Source organism: Salvelinus alpinus, chromosome 6 (assembly GCF_045679555.1).
Source record: "Salvelinus alpinus chromosome 6, SLU_Salpinus.1, whole genome shotgun sequence".
Taxonomy (NCBI): Eukaryota; Metazoa; Chordata; class Actinopteri; order Salmoniformes; family Salmonidae; genus Salvelinus; species Salvelinus alpinus.
Window position 1 is genome coordinate 94,984,076 of NC_092091.1, and position 17,604 is coordinate 95,001,679.

General features: G+C 44.6%; 1 protein-coding gene across 3 annotated transcripts in view; it reads left to right on the top strand.

The window, feature by feature from the left end:
- Positions 1-6,593, top strand: part of wdr19 (WD repeat domain 19) — a 71,885-nt gene extending 65,292 nt beyond the window's left edge. For all 3 annotated transcript variants that reach the window (XM_071408456.1, XM_071408454.1, XM_071408455.1), the window contains one exon: positions 5,707-6,593. The gene's annotated coding sequence lies outside the window, so the exon portion shown is untranslated. The remainder of the gene's footprint in view (positions 1-5,706) is intronic.
- The last annotated feature ends 11,011 nt before the right edge of the window (positions 6,594-17,604 follow it).

A 17,604-nucleotide genomic window follows, 5' to 3' on the forward strand; every position in this document is an offset into this window, starting at 1 on the left:
TATAGACCACCTTCGGCCCCCAGCTGTGCCCTGGACACCATATGTGAATTGATTGCCCCCCCCCCCCCCCAATCTATCTTCAGAGTTTGTACTGTTAGGTAACCTAAACTGGGACATGCTTAACACCCCGGCCATTCTACAATCTAAGCTTGATGCCCTCAATCTCACACAAATGATCAAGGAACCTACCAGGTACAACCCTAAATCCGTAACCATGGGCACCCTCTTAGATATCATCCTGACCAACTTGCCCTCTAAATACACCTCTGCTGTCTTCAACCAGGATCTCAGCGATCACTGCCTCATTGCCTGCATCCGTAATGGGTCAGCGGTCAAACGACCATCTCTCATCACTGTAAAACGCTCCCTAAAACACTTCAGCGAGCAGGCCTTTCTAATCGACCTGGCTCGGGTATCCTGGAAGGATATTGACCTCATTCCGTCAGTAGAGGATGCCTGGTTATTCTTTAAAAGTGCTTTCCTCACCATCTTAAATAACCACGCCCCATTCAAGAAATTTAGAACTAGGAACAGATATAGCCCTGGGTTCACTCCAGACCTGACTGCCATTGACCAGCACAAAAACATCCTGTGGCATTCTGCATTAGCATCGAATAGCTCCCGCGATATGCAGCTTTTCAGGGAAGTTAGGAACCAATATACACAGGCAGTTAGGAAAGCAAAGGCTAGCTTTTTCAAACAGAAATTTGCATCCTGTAGCACAAACTCCAAAAAGTTCTGGGACACTCTAAAGTCTGTGGAGAATAAGAGCACCTCCTCCCAGCTGCCCACTGCACTGAGGATAGGAAACACTGTCACCACCGATAAATCCACGATAATCGAGAATTTCAATAAGCATTTTTCTACGGCTGGCTATGCTTTCCACCTGGCTACCCCTACCCCGGTCAACAGCACTGCACCCTCCACAGCAACTTGCCCAAGCCTCCCCATTTCTCCTTCACCCAAATCCAGATAGCTGATGTTCTGAAAGAGCTGCAAAATCTGGACCCCTACAAATCAGCTGGGCTAGACAATCTGACAATCAAAACGATATCATATCCGCCATCGATAAAAGACAGTACTGTGCAGCCGTCTTCATTGACCTGGCCAAAGCATTCGACTCTGTTAATCACCGCATTCTTATCGGTAGACTCAATAGCATTGGCTTCTCAAATGACTGCCTCGCCTGGTTCACCAACTACTTCTCAGATAGAGTTCAGTGTGTCAAATCGGAGGGCCTGTTGTCCGGGACCTCTGGCAGTCTCTATGGGGGTACCACAGGGTTCAATTCTCGGGCCGACTCTTTTCTCTGTATACATCAATGATGTCGCTCTTGCTGCTGGTGATTCTCTGATCCACCTCTACGCAGACGACACCATTCTGTATACTTCTGGCCCTTCTTTGGACACTGTGTTAACAAACCTCCAGACGAGCTTCAATGCCATACAACACTCCTTCCATGGCCTAAAACTGTTCTTAAATGCAAGTAAAACTAAATGCATGCTCTTCATCCGATCGCTGCCCACACCTGCACGCCCGTCTAGCATCACTGCTCTGGACGGTTCTGACTTAGAATATGTGGACAACTACAAATACCTAGGTGTCTGGTTAGACTGTAAACTCTCCTTCCAGACTCACATTAAGCTTCTCCAATCCTAAATCTAGAATTGGCTTCCTATTTCGCAACAAAGCATCCTTCACTTATGCTGCCAAACATACCCTCATAAAACTGACCATCCTACCGATCCTTGACTTCGACGATGTCATTTACAAAATAGCCTCCAACACTCTACTCAGCAAATTGGATGTAGTCTATCACAGTGCCATCCGTTTTGTCACCAAAGCCCCATATACTACCCGCCACTGCGACCTGTCTGCTCTCGTTGGCTGGCCCTCGCTTCATATTTGTCGCCAAACCCACTGGCTCCAGGTCATCTATAAGTCTTTGCTAGGTATAGCCCCGCCTTATCTCAGCTCACTGGTCACCATAGCAACACCCACCCATAGCACGCGCTTCAGCAGGTATAATTCACTGGTCATCCCCAAAGCCAACTCCTCCTTTGGTTGCCTTTCCTTCCAGTTCTCTGCTGCCAGTGACTGGAACGAACTGCAAAAATCACCGAAGCTGGAGATTTACAGTCGAAATCAGAAGTTTACAGACACTTAGGTTGGAGTCATTAAATCTCGTTTTTCAACCACTCGACAAATGTCTTGTTAACAATCTATAGTTTTGGCAAGTCGGTTAGGACATCTACTTTGTGCATGACACAAGTCATTTTTCCAACAATTGTTTCCAGACAGAGTATTTCACTTATAATTCACTGTGTCACAATTTCAGTGGGTCAGACATTTACATTCACTAAGTTGACTGTGCCTTTAAACAGCTTGGAAAATTACGCCATGGCTTTAGAAGCTTCTGATAGTCTAATTGACATCATTTGAGTCATTTGGAGGTGTACCTGTGGATGTATTTCAAGGCCTACCTTCAAACTCAGTGCCTCTTTGCTTGACATCATGGAAAATCAAAAGAAATCAGCCAAGACCTCAGAAAAAAAAATGTAGACCTCCACAAGTCTGGTTCATCCTTGGGAGCAATTTCCAAACGCCTGAAGGTACCACGTTCATCTGTACAAACAATAGTACGCAAGTATAAACACCATGGGACCACACAGCCGTCATACCGGAGACGCGTTCTGTCTCCTAGAGATGAACGTACTCTGGTGTGAAAAGTGCAATTCAATCCCAGAACAACAGCAAAGGACCTTATGAAGATGCTGGAGGAAACAGGTACAAAAGTATCTACAGTGGGGAGAACAAGTATTTGATACACTGCCGATTTTGCAGGTTTTCCTACTTACAAAGCATGTAGAGGTCTGTAATTTTTATCATAGGTACACTTCAACTGTGAGAGACGGAATCTAAAACAAAAATCCAGAAAATCACATTGTATGATTTTTAAGTAATTAATTTGCATTTTATTGCATGACATAAGTATTTGATACATCAGAAAAGCAGAACTTAATATTTGGTACAGAAACCTTTGTTTGCAATTCCAGAGATCATACGTTTCCTGTAGTTCTTGACCAGGTTTGCACACACTGCAGCAGGGATTTTGGCCCACTCCTCCATACAGACCTTCTCCAGATCCTTCAGGTTTCGGGGCTGTCGCTGGGCAATACGGACTTTCAGCTCCCTCCAAAGATTTTCTATTGGGTTCAGGTCTGGAGACTAGCTAGGCCACTCCAGGACCTTGAGATGCTTCTTACGGAGCCACTCCTTAGTTGCCCTGGCTGTGTGTTTCGGGTCGTTGTCATGCTGGAAGACCCAGCCACGACCCATCTTCAATGCTCTTACTGAGGGAAGGAGGTTGTTGGCCAAGATCTTGCGATACATGGCCCCATCCATCCTCCCCTCAATACGGTGCAATCGTCCTGTCCCTTTTGCAGAAAAGCATCCCCAAAGAATGATGTTTACACCTCCATGCTTCACGGTTGGGATGGTGTTCTTGGGGTTGTACTCATCCTTCTTCTTCCTCCAAACACGGCGAGTTGAGTTTAGACCAAAAAGCTCTATTTTTGTCTCATCAGACCACATGACCTTCTCCCATTCCTCCTCTGGATCATCCAGATGGTCATTGGCAAACTTCAGACGGGCCTGGACATGCGCTGGCTTGAGTAGGGGGACCTTGCGTGCGCTGCAGGATTTTAATCCATGACGGTGTAGTGTGTTACTAATGGTTTTCTTTGAGACTGTGGTCCCAGCTCTCTTCAGGTCATTGACCAGGTCCTGCCGTGTAGTTCTGGGCTGATCTCTCACCTTCCTCATGATCATTGATGCCCCACGAGGTGAGATCTTGCATGGAGCCCCAGACCGAGGGTGATTGACCGTAACCTTGAACTTCTTCCATTTTCGAATAATTGCGCCAACAGTTGTTGCCTTCTCACCAAGCTGCTTGCCTATTGTCCTGTAGCCCATCCCAGCCTTGTGCAGGTCTACAATTCGATCCCTGATGTCCTTACACAGCTCTCTGGTCTTGGGCCTTGTGGAGAGGTTGGAGTTTGTTTGATTGAGTGTGTGGACAGGTGTCTTTTATACAGGTAACGAGTTCAAACAGGTGCAGTTAATACTGTTAATGAGTGGAGAACAGGAGGGCTTCTTAAAGAAAACCTAACAGGTCTGTGAGAGCCGGAATTCTTACTGGTTGGTAGGTGATCAAATACTTATGTCATGCAATAAAATGCAAATTAATTACTTAAAAATCATACAATGTGATTTTCTGGATTTTTGTTTTAGATTCCGTCTCTCACAGTTGAAGTGTACCTATGATAAAAATTACAGACCTCTACATGCTTTGTAAGTAGGAAAACCTGCAAAATCGGCAGTGTATCAAATACTTGTTCTCCCCACTGTATATCCACAGTAAAACGAGTCCTATATCGACATAACCTGAAAGGCTGCTCAGCAAGGAAGAAGCCATAATGACCATCTTTATGTTTGGAGGAAAAAGGGGGAGGCTTGCAAGCCGAAGAACACCATCCCAATTGTGAAGCACGAGGGTGGCAGCATCATGTTGTTGGGGTGCTTTGCTGCAGGAGGGACTGGTGCACTTCACAAAATATATGGCATCATGTGGAAGGAAAATTACGTTGATATATTGAAGCAACATCTCAAGACATCAGTCAGGAAGTTAAAGCTTGGACGCAAATGGGTCTTCCAAATGGACAATGACCACAGGCATACTTCCAAAGTTGTGGCAAAATGGTTTAAGGACAACAAACTCCAGGTATTGGAGTGGCCATCACAAAGCCCTGACCTCAATACTATAGAACATTTGTGAGCAGAACTGAAAAAGCGTGTGCGAGCAAGGAGGCCTACAAACCTGACTCAGTTACACCAGCTCTGTCAGGAGGAACAGGCCAAAATTCACCCGACTTATTGTGGGAAGCTTGTGGGAAGCTTGTGGAAGGCTTCCCGAAACGTTTGACCAAAGTTAAACAATTCAGTGTATGTAAACTTCTGACCCACTGGGAATGTGATGAAAGAAATAAAAGCTGAAATAAATCATTCTCTCTACTATTATTCTGACATTTCACATTCTTAAAATAAAGTGGTGATCCTAACTGACCTAAAACAGGGAATTTTTACTGGGATTAAATGTCAGGAATTGTGAAAAACTGAGTTTAAATGTATTTGGCTAAGGTGTATGTAAACTTCTGACTTCAACTGTAGATCTAACTCACTGGACAGGTAGAGTCTCATACCTCCCTCACTAACTTTAAGCATCGGCTGTCAGAGCAGCTTACCGATCACTGCACCTGTACACAGCCCATCTGGAAATAGCACACCCAACTACCTCATCCCCATATTGTTATTTATTTATCTTGTTCCTATCTCTACTTGCACATCATCTTCTGCACATCTGTCACTCCAGTGTTAAATTGCTAAATTGTAATTATTTCACCACTACGGCCTAGACACACACACACACACACACACACACACACACAGACACACACACACAGACACACACACACACACACACACACACACACACAGACACACAGACACACAGACACACAGACACAGACACAGACACAGACACACACACACACACACACACACACAGACACACCATATGCTCACAAGTATGTGTGAATATTAAATGTAGTAATGGTTTTCTGAGACTGTTATTTGTGTGTTTTCCAGAGATCTCTGTGACGTGGCCTGGTGGTGTACTACATAGAGGACTGCTGCTGAGGGGGAGGACGGATCGTAATAATGTCTGTAACGGACCAATGGAAGCCATGTGTTTGATACCATTCCTCTCAGGACATTACCACGAGCCCGTCCCTCCCGGATTCAGGAGCCACCAACCTCCTGTGATAGGGGATAGGGTGACATCATCCACTCCTCCATGTTTCTCTACCACCTGTTAAACTGTTGATATAGACGTCCTCCTCCATGTTTCTCTACCACCTGTTAAACTGTTGATATAGACGTCCTCCTCCTCCATGTTTCATTACCACCTGTTAAACTGTTGATATAGACGTCCTCCTCCTCCATGTTTCTCTACCACCTGTTAAACTGTTGATATAGACGTCCTCCTCCTCCATGTTTCTCTACCACCTGTTAAACTGTTGATATAGACGTCCTCCTCCTCCTCCATGTTTCTCTACCACCTGTTAAACTGTTGATATAGACGTCCTCCTCCTCCTCCATGTTTCTCTACCACCTGTTAAACTGTTGATATAGACAGCTGTAGACGTCCTCCTCCTCCATGTTTCTCTACCACCTGTTAAACTGTTGATATAGACGTCCTCCTCCTCCATGTTTCTCTACCACCTGTTAAACTGTTGATATAGACAGCTGTAGACCTCCTCCTCCATGTTTCTCTACCACCTGTTAAACTGTTGATATAGACGTCCTCCTCCTCCATGTTTCTCTACCACCTGTTAAACTGTTGATATAGACGTCCTCCTCCTCCATGTTTCTCTACCACCTGTTAAACTGTTGATATAGACGGCTGTAGACCATTTAGTTATTTTAACTTATGTACTCTACATATCTGCATTGAAGCCTGTTATTCATTAATTCATTCATGTCGACGACGTTAAAAAATATGAATATTAAATATATTTAATTGTGAGTGTGACTGTCTGAAATATTATAAAGTTAACAATGAATATAGTCCATAGAGATGGAAAGAGGACTTATCTTTATATCTGTGCCATTGGGACCAACAGTGGAGGTGTCATAATACCCATAAAACCTAGCGGTCAAACAGGGAAATGGTTCCAATCGTTTGTCCACCAATCAATCAAATGTATTTATAAAGCCCTTTTTACATCAGCTGATATCTCAAAGTGCTGTACAGAAACCCAGCCTAAAACCACAAACAGCAAGCAATGCAGATGTAGAAGCACGGTGGCTAGGAAAAACTCCCTAGAAAGGCCAGAACCTAGGAAGAAACCTAGAGAGGAACCAGGCTCTGAATGGTGGCCAGTCCTCTGTTGGCTGTGCCGGGTGGAGATTATAACAGAACATGTTCAAATGTTCATAGATGACCAGCAGGGTCAGATAATAATAATCACTGTGGTTGTAGAGGGTGCAACAGGTCAGCACCTCAGGAGTAAATGTCAGTTAGCTTTTCATAGCCGATCATTCAGAGTTAGAGACAACAGGTAGAGAGAGTCGAAACTAGCAGGTCCGGGACAAGGTAGCTCGTCCAGTGAACAGGTCAGGGTTCCATAGCCGCAGGCAGAACAGTTGAAACTGGAGCAGCAGCACGACCAGGTGGACTGGGGACAACAAGGAGTCATCAGGCCAGGTAGTCCTGAGGCTCAGATCCTCTGAGAGAAAGAGAGAGAGAATTAGAGGGAGCATATTTAAATTCACACAGGACACTGGATAAGACAGGAGAAATACTCCCAAGTATTTCAGACTGACTCTAGCCCCCCGACGCATAAATACTGGAGGCTGAGACAGGAGGGGTCGGGAGACACTGTGGGCCCCGTCCGACGATACCCTCGGACAGGGCCAACCAGGAAGGATATAACCCCACCCACTTTGCCAAAGCACAGCCACCACACCACTAGAGGGATATCTTCAACCACCAACGTACCATCCTGAGACAAGGCAGAGTATAGCTCATGAAGATCTCCCCCACGGCACGAAGTCGAGAGGGGCGCCAAACCTGGACAGGAAGATCACGTCAGTGACTCAACCCACTCAAGTGACGCACCCCTCCTAGGGACGGCATGGAAGAACACCAGTAAGCCAGTGACTCAGCCCCCGTAATAGGGTGAGAGGCAGAGAATCCCAGTGGAGAGAGGGGAACCGGCCAGGTAGAGACAGCAAGGGTCGGCTCATCGCTCCAGTGCCTTTCCGTTCACCTTCACACTCCTGGGCCAGACTACACTCAATCATAGGACCCACTGAAGAGATGAGTCTTCAATAAAGACTTAAAAGGTCGAGACCGAGTCTGCGTCTCTCACATGGATAGGCAGACCATTCCATAATAATGTAGCTCTATAGGAGAAAGCCCTGCCTCCAGCTGTTTGCTTAGAAATTCTAGGGACAATAAGGAGGCCTGTGTCTTGTGACAGTAGCGTACGTGTAGGTATGTACGGCAGGATCAAATCGGAGAGATAGGTAGGAGCAAGGCCATGTAATGCTTTGTAGGTTAGCAGTAAAATCTTGAAACCAGCCCTTGCCTTAACAGGAAGCCAGTGTAGAGAGGCTAGCACTGGAGTAATATGATAAAAAATGTTGGTTCTAGTCAAGATTCTAGCAGCCGTATTTAGCACTAACTGAAGTTTATTTAGTGCTTTATCTGGGTAGCCGGAAAGTAGAGCATTGCAGTAGTCTAACCTAACCTCATTTTTAGACAAAAGTTTCAGATTTTACGATGTTACGAAGATGAAAAAAAGCTGTCCTTGAAATATTCTTGATATGTTCGTCAAAAGAGAGATCAGGGTCCAGAGTAACGCCGAGGTCCTTCACAGTTTTATTTGAGACGACTGTACAACCATCAAGATTAATTGTCAGATCCAACAGAAGATCTCTTTGTTTCTAGGAACCTAGAACTAGAATCTCTGTTTTGTCCGAGTTTAAATGTAAAACAGTTGCCGCCTTCCACTTCCTTATGTCTGAAACACAGGCTTCCAGGGATGGCAATTATGGGGCTTCACCAGGTTTCACCGAAATGTACGGCTGCATAGCAGTGAATGTTAACATTATGTTTCCGAATGACATCACCAAGAGGTAAAATATATAGTGAAAACAATAGTGGTCCTAAAACGGAACCTTGAGGAACACCGAAATGTACAGTTTATTTGTCAGAGGGCAAACCCTCCACAGAGACAAACTGATATCTTTCCGACAGATAAGCTCTAAACCAGGCCAGAACTAGTCCGTGTCGACCAATTTGGGTTTCCAATCTCTCCAAAAGAATGTGGTGATCGATGGTATCAAAAGCAGCACTAAGGTCTCGGAGCACGAGGACAGATGCAGAGCCTCGGTCTGACGCCATTAAAAGGTCATTTACCACCTTCACGAGTGCAGTGTCAGTGCTATGATGAGGTCTAAAACCAGACTGAAGCATTTCGTATACATTGTTTGTCTTTAGGAAGGCAGTGAGTTGCTGTTCAACAGCTTTTTCTAAAAATGTTGAGAGGAATGGGAAATTCAATATAGTGCAATTAAAAATATTTAAAAAACTGGGTCACGGTTTGGCCTTTTCAAGAGAGGCTTTATTACTGCCACTTCTGGCGAGCTTGGTACACATGCGGAGTGGAACAGGAGAACCCAAGAGCATTCTCAGACGAGGAGACTGGGATGAAGTAACCAAGGTATTTATTGAGACACAGGGGGGAGATGGAGACTGGGATGAAGTAACCAAGGTATTTATTGAAACACAGGGGGGAGATGGAGACTGGGAGGAAGTAACCAAGGTATTTATTGAACCCCAGGGGGGAGATGGAGACTGGGATGAAGTAACCAAGGTATTTATTGAAACACAGGGGGGAGATGGAGACTGGGATGAAGTAACCAAGGTATTTATTGAAACACAGGGGGGAGATGGAGACTGGGATGAAGTAACCAAGGTATTTATTGAAACACAGGGGGGAGATGGAGACTGGGATGAAGTAACCAAGGTATTTATTGAAACACAGGGGGGAGATGGAGACTGGGATGAAGTAACCAAGGTATTTATTGAAACACAGGGGGGAGATGGAGCGCAGGTCAGGGGAAGCTTGGGCGGGTTTCTGGAAACCAGGTGAAGAGGCTGAGGGTGGAGTGAGAGGGGTTGAGACAGAGTAAGCAGGTCAGGGGAAGCTCGGGCGGGTTGCTAGAGACCAGGTGAAGAGGCTGAGGCTGGAGTGAGAGGGGTTGAGACAGAGTAAGCAGGTCCGGAGGCTGAGGCTGGAGCGAGAGGGGTTGGGACAGGGTAACCAGGTCTGGAGGCTGAGGCTGGAGCGAGAGGGGTTGGGACAGGGTAACCAGGTGTGGAGGCTGAGGCTGGAGCGAGAGGGGTTGAGACAGGGTAACCAGGTGCGGAGGCTGAGGCTGGAGCGAGAGGGGTTGGGACAGGGTAACCAGGTGTGGAGGCTGAGGCTGGAGCGAGAGGGGTTGAGACAGGGTAACCAGGTGCGGAGGCTGAGGCTGCAGCGAGAGGGGTTGGGACAGGGTAACCAGGTACGGAGGCTGAGGCTGGAGCCAAAGGGGTTGAGACAGGGTAACCAGGTGCGGAGGATGAGGCTGGAGCGAGAGGGGTTGAGATAGGGTGAGCAGGTCCAGAGGATGGAGTCAGAGGGGTTGAGACAGGGTGAGCAGGTCCAGAGGATGGAGTCAGAGGGGTTGAGACAGGGTGAGCAGGTCCAGAGGATGGAGTGAGAGGGGTTGAGACAGGGTGAGCAGGTCCGGAGGCTGAGGCTGGAGCGAGAGGGGTTGAGACAGGGTAACCAGGTCCGGAGGGGAATCCAAGGGAGCAGTAGAGTGGGGAATCCAGAACAGAGTAGCAGGATGACGAGACGTGGGACTGGAGACAGGTACCAGAGTCAGAGCAGGCAGAACTGTAGCGGAGAGGAAAACAGGCACAACAGGATCTAAATAGTAACAACCGGCTAGAAACGTAGACTGACTGAGCAGAGATTACGATCTGGCAGCGTGGAAGTGGCAGGGCTGAGTATTAGTAGAGGTCTTGATTATGGAATAGGTTGCAGCTGGTGGGGATCTGCTCTGACTCCAGCACACCTGTCTCCGCCCACACACACACAGAGAGAGAGGGAGGGGGAGGGAGGGGGAGGAAGGAGGGGTGGTGGACGGAGGCTTTGGGAATGCTGTTAATGTTTTGTTCTGCCCAGCAAGGTGGCCAAACAGGATGTGAGCAGTTCTGAGATGGTTTTGGGGGAAGTACGTGCCTCTGGGTTCCTGGGGACTTTGTAACAAATCAAATGTTGTTTGTCACATGCGCCGAAAACAACAGGTGTAGACCTGACCTCTGACCTGACTGCGAAATGCTTACTTACCCTTAACCAACAATGTAGTTTCAAGAAAAATATGTGTTAAGCAAAAAATACGTAGGAAAAAAAATTAAATTAAAAATAATTAAAAAGCAGCAGTAAATAACAATGGCGGGGCTTTATACAGGGGGTACCGGTACAGAGTCAATGTGGAGGCTATATACAGGGGGTACCGGTACAGAGTCAATGTGGAGGCTATATACAGGGGGTACTGGTACAGAGTCAATGTGGAGGCTATATACAGGGGGTACCGGTACAGAGTCAATGTGGAGGCTATATACAGGGGGTACCGGTACAGAGTCAACGTGGAGGCTATATACAGGGGGTACCGGTACAGAGTCAATGTGGAGGCTATATACAGGGGGTACCGGTACAGAGTCAATGTGGAGGCTATATACAGGGGGTACCGGTACAGAGTCAATGTGGAGGCTATATACAGGGGGTACCGGTACAGAGTCAACGTGGAGGCTATATACAGGGGGTACCGGTACAGAGTCAATGTGGAGGCTATATACAGGGTGTTACGGTACAGAGTCAATGTGGAGGCTATATACAGGGGGTACCGGTACAGAGTCAATGTGGAGGCTATATACAGGGGGTACCGGTACAGAGTCAATGTGGAGGCTATATACAGGGGGTACCGGTACAGAGTCAATGTGGAGGCTATATACAGGGGGTACCGGTACAGAGTCAATGTGGAGGCTATATACAGGGGGTACCGGTACAGAGTCAATGTGGAGGCTATATACAGGGGGTACCGGTACAGAGTCAATGTGGAGGCTATATACAGGGGGTACCGGTACAGAGTCAACGTGGAGGCTATATACAGGGGGTACCAGTACAGAGTCAATGTGGAGGCTATATACAGGGGGTACCGGTACAGAGTCAATGTGGAGGCTATATACAGGGGGTACCGGTACAGAGTCAATGTGGAGGCTATAAACAGGGGGTACCGGTACAGAGTCAATGTGGAGGCTATATACAGGGGGTACCGGTACAGAGTCAATGTGGAGGCTATATACAGGGGGTACCGGTACAGAGTCAATGTGGAGGCTATATACAGGGGGTACCGGTACAGAGTCAACGTGGAGGCTATATACAGGGTGTTACGGTACAGAGTCAATGTGGAGGCTATATACAGGGGGTACCGGTACAGAGTCAATGTGGAGGCTATATACAGGGGGTACCGGTACAGAGTCAACGTGGAGGCTATATACAGGGGGTACCGGTACAGAGTCAATGTGGAGGCTATATACAGGGGGTACCGGTACAGAGTCAACGTGGAGGCTATATACAGGGGGTACCGGTACAGAGTCAATTTAGAGGCTATATACAGGGGGTACCGGTACAGAGTCAACGTGGAGGCTATATACAGGGGGTACCGGTACAGAGTCAATGTGCGGGAGCACCGGTTAGTCGAGGTAATTGAGGTAATAGGTACATGTAGGTAGAGTTAAAGTGGCTATGCATAGATTATAAACAGAGAGTAGCAGCAGCATAAAAGAGTGGGGGTGGGGGGTTCTACGCCGTGTGTTTCTGGGTAGGGTTGGGCCCTGACTGTTTGTTATGTTAAGAGGATTCTAGAACAGGTCAGTTGGTTTCTTACAGTCACATGAGGATTCTAGAACAGGTCAATTGGTTTCTTACTGTCACATGAGGATTCTAGAACAGGTCAGTTGGTTTCTTACTGTCACATGAGGATTCTAGAACAGGTCAGTTGGTTTCTTACTGTCACATGAGGATTCTAGAACAGGTCAGTTGGTTTCTTACTATCACATGAGGATTCTAGAACAGGTCAGTTGGTTTCTTACTGTCACATGAGGATTCTAGAACAGGTCAATTGGTTTCTTACTGTCACATGAGGATTCTAGAACAGGTCAGTTGGTTTATTACTGTCACATGAGGATTCTAGAACAGGTCAGTTGGTTTCTTACTGTCACATGAGGATTCTAGAACAGGTCAGTTGGTTTATTACTGTCACATGAGGATTCTAGAACAGGTCAGTTGGTTTCTTACTGTCACATGAGGATTCTAGAACAGGTCAGTTGGTTTATTACTGTCACATAAGGATTCTAGAACAGGTCAGTTGGTTTCTTACTGTCAAATGAGGATTCTAGAACAGGTCAGTTGGTTTATTACTGTCACATGAGGATTCTAGAACAGGTCAGTTGGTTTCTTACTGTCACATGAGACACACATATCTATGTTGCATAGCCAGGGATTCTAGAACAGGTCAGTCTGATCTGGGGTACTGTGTGTTCTTAGGTATGCTCCTAGCCTGTCCAACTGGTTTCTATCTCCCCTCCTGGGGGGCGACCACACCGTGCTGCTGATCCACTTTCTGCTGTTCTACCTGCGACTATTGAACCCTGACCTGTTCACAGGACCTTAATGGCCACATGTAGCCTACTCTTAAATCTCTATCTGGTACAGCCAGAAGAGGACTGGCCCAACCCTCAGAGCCTGGTTCCTCTCTACCCAGCACAGCCAGAAGAGGACGGGCCCAACCCTTTAGAGCCTGGTTCCTCTCTAGGTTTCTTCCTAGGTTCTGGCCTTTCTAGGGAGTTTTTCCTAGCCACAGTGCTTCTACACCTGCATTGCTTGCTGTGTGGGGTTTTAGGCTGGGTTTCTGTACAGCACTTTGAGACATCAGCTGATGTAAGAAGGGCTTCAAAGAGTCCGTTTTTGATTTTGGTTAGTCGTTTTGCGGGTCTTGTAGGTGGATGCATTTTTTTAAAGGCGTGATTGACGCTCGTGAATGGCAGTGGAAAAACGAGTCCCGCAAGTTAGAAACCCACCGGTTGGTCAAATTCCAAGTCCCATTGTCCGTCATCGTACAAAACCCCCTCTGCCCAGGAGTTGATCATCTTTAGTTCTCAGATAGAGAGGTGAAGTTATTGGTGCATACTTTCTCATCTGAGTAGTCTACAGGTCCTAGCTGAAACAACGTCTCTGATATTCTCAGGTAAGAAGCAGCTTCGGTGAATTTGACTGTCATGATTGTTTGTTCAAATTGTATTTACATTTTTCTTCCTTTTTGTAGACATTAGTAGTCCTAGACCTAACTATGCAACTGAAATCTCCATCTGTTTTTAATGGGATGCTATAGATATAAACCCATAGATGTAGGTTAACTGTTGCCATCTGTTATTAACGGGATGCTATAGTTATAAACCCATAGATGTAAGCTAATTGTTGCCATCTGTTATTAACGGGATGCTATAGTTATAAACCCATAAGTCTAGGTGATTGCTTGACAGGATATTTTTATAGCGGTGCAGAATTGTTGATGTAGCTTCACCAGGGCCAATCAGATTCACAATTTAGAGAGAGAGAGAGAGGGAGAGAGACAGAGAGAGAGACAGAGAGACAGAGAGACAGAGAGACAGAGAGAGAAAGAGAGAAAGAGAGAGAGAGAGAGAGAGAGAGATGGAGATGATGATGAAAGGGAGGTGTGGTTGGACGAGGAGGAGAGAAAGAAACAGGTTGGACTCCACTTCACATTGTTAAGATAACTACCACACTGAATCAATGACTTTAAGATAACTACCACACTGAATCAATGACTTTAAGATAACTACCACACTGAATCAATGACTTTAAGATAACTACCACACTGAATCAATGACTAAGATAACTACCACACTGAATCAATGACTTCAAGATAACTACCACACTGAATCAATGGCTTTAAGATAACTACCACACTGAATCAATGACTAAGATAACTACCACACTGAATCAATGGCTTTAAGATAACTACCACACTGAATCAATGGCTTTAAGATAACTACCACACCGAATAAATGACTTTAAGATAATTACCACACCGAATAAATGACTTTAATTAAGATAACTACCACACTGAATAAATGGCTTTAAGATAACTACCACACTGAATCAATGACTTTAAGATAACTACCACACCGAATAAATGACTTTAAGATAATTACCACACCGAATAAATGACTTTAATTAAGATAACTACCACACTGAATCAACGACTTTAAGATAACTACCACACCGAATAAATGAGTTTTGAGGCTGGTTAGGATTTACACCTTTAAAGGCCTTCTCTACACCTTCAGAGAATGGGTCGTGCTTCACAAGCTGACAAGAACTGTTGGCTAGTCTGGTAATTACAAGGCTAGAAAGGGGGCAATTTTTTTTGAAGGAATTGTGTGAACTTTTGCCCCTGATAGAGCCACCGTTGTTTTGGTCAAAGTAACTACCTTTTGGGGTTAACGTCCAGTCACGTCTTTGATAGTTTGATAATGTTGTAAAAAAAGAAAAGACACATACTTGATTACTGGTAACCTTAGCAACACTTATTTTTTCTTCTGGGCTCCCGAGTGACGCGGCGGTCTAAGGCACTGCGTCTCAGTGCTTGAGGCGTCACTACAGACACCCTGGTTCGAATCCAGGCTGGATCACAATCGGCCCGTGATTGGGAGTCCCATAGGGCGGCGCACAATTGGCCCAGCGTCGTCCGGGTTTGGCCGGTGTTAAGCCATCATTGTAAATAATAATTTATTCTTAACTGACTTGCCTAGTTAAATAAAGGTTACATTAAAATAAACTGTATATAGGTAATAGTAGTGCACTATACTGTATATAGGGAATAGGGTGCCTAAGTAGTGCACTATACTGTATATAGGGAATAGGGTGCCTACGTAGTGCACTATACTGTATATAGGGTGCCTAAGCAGTGCACTATGCTGTATATGGGGATTAGGGTGCCTAAGTAGTGCATTATACTGTATGTAGGGAATAGGGTGCCAAACTAGTGCACTATACTGTAAATATGGAACACTGTACTTTATATAGGGAATAGGGTGCCTAAGTAGTGTACTATACTGTATATAGGGATTAGGGTGCCTAAGTAGTGCACTATACTGTATATAGGGAATAGGGTGCCTAAGTAGTGCACTATACTGTATATGGAGAATAGGGTGCCTAAGTAGTGCACTATACTGTATAAAGGGAATAGGGTGCCTAAGTAGTGCACTATACTGTATATAGGGAATAGGGTGCCTAAGTAGTGCACTATACTGTATATAGGGAATAGGGTGCCTAAGTAGTGCACTATACTGTATATGGAGAATAGGGTGCCTAAGTAGTGCACTATACTGTATAAAGGGAATAGGGTGCCTAAGTAGTGCACTATACTGTATATAGGGAATAGGGTGCCTAAGTAGTGCACTATACTGTATATGGGGAATAGGGTGCCTAAGTAGTGCACTATACTGTATATAGGAAATAGGGTGCCTAAGCAGTGCACTATACTGTATATGGGGAATAGGGTGCCTAAGTAGTGCACTATACTGTATATATGGAATAGGGTGCCTAAGCAGTGCACTATACTGTATATGGGGAATAGGGTGCCTAAGTAGTGCACTATACTGTATATAGGGTGCCTAAGTAGTGCACTATACTGTATATAGGGTGCCTAAGTAGTGCACTATACTGTATATATGGTGCCTAAGTAGTGCACTATGCTGTATATGGGGATTAGGGTGCCTAAGTAGTGTACTATACTTTATATAGGGAATAGGGTGCCTAAGTAGTGTACTATACTTTTAGAAGGTTAAATAAATAATAATAATAATAATAATGATAATGATGATAATAATAATGATATTAATAATGATGATAATAATAATGATGATGTTAATAATAATGAAGCTAAAAATAATAATAATACTAATGATAATAAAAAATAATATTAATAATAATTATAATTATAATAGTAATAATAATAATAATAATAATAATACAATAATCTACAGTAGTACAGTAATACAGTAATACAGTAATACAGTCATGTACAGTAATACAGTCATGTACAGTAATACAGTCATGTACAGTAATACAGTACTGTACAGTAATACAGTACTACAGTAATACAGTAATGTGCAGTAATACAGTAATACAGTAATGTACAGTAATACAGTAATACAGTAATGTACAGTAATACAGTCATGTACAGTAATACAGTGATGTACAGTAATACAGTAATGTACAGTAATGTACAGTAATACAGTAATGTACAGTAATACAGTAATACAGTCATGTACAGTAATACAGTCATGTACAGTAATACAGTAATGTGCAGTAATACAGTACTGTACAGTGATGTACAGTAATACAGTAATGTACTGTAATACAGTAATACAGTAATGTACAGTAATACAGTGATGTACAGTACTACAGTAATGTACAGTAATACAGTAATACAGTACTACAGTAATGTACAGTAATACAGTAATGTACAGTAATACAGTAGTACAGTAATACAGTAATGTACAGTAATACAGTAATGTACAGTAATGTACAGTAATACAGTAATGTACCGTAATAGACAGTAATGTACAGTAATACAGTAATCTACAGTACAGTACAGTAATACAGTACTGTACCGTAATACAGTAATACAGTAATCTACAGTGAAAGCAGAGCAGAGGGCTGAAGACATTGGAAGCAGGCTGATAACACACCTACTGGTAAACACATAGGGGAAACTGTTAATACAACTGAAGGTATTATGGGATTGCTTTTTGAATATCAATGAACATCATAT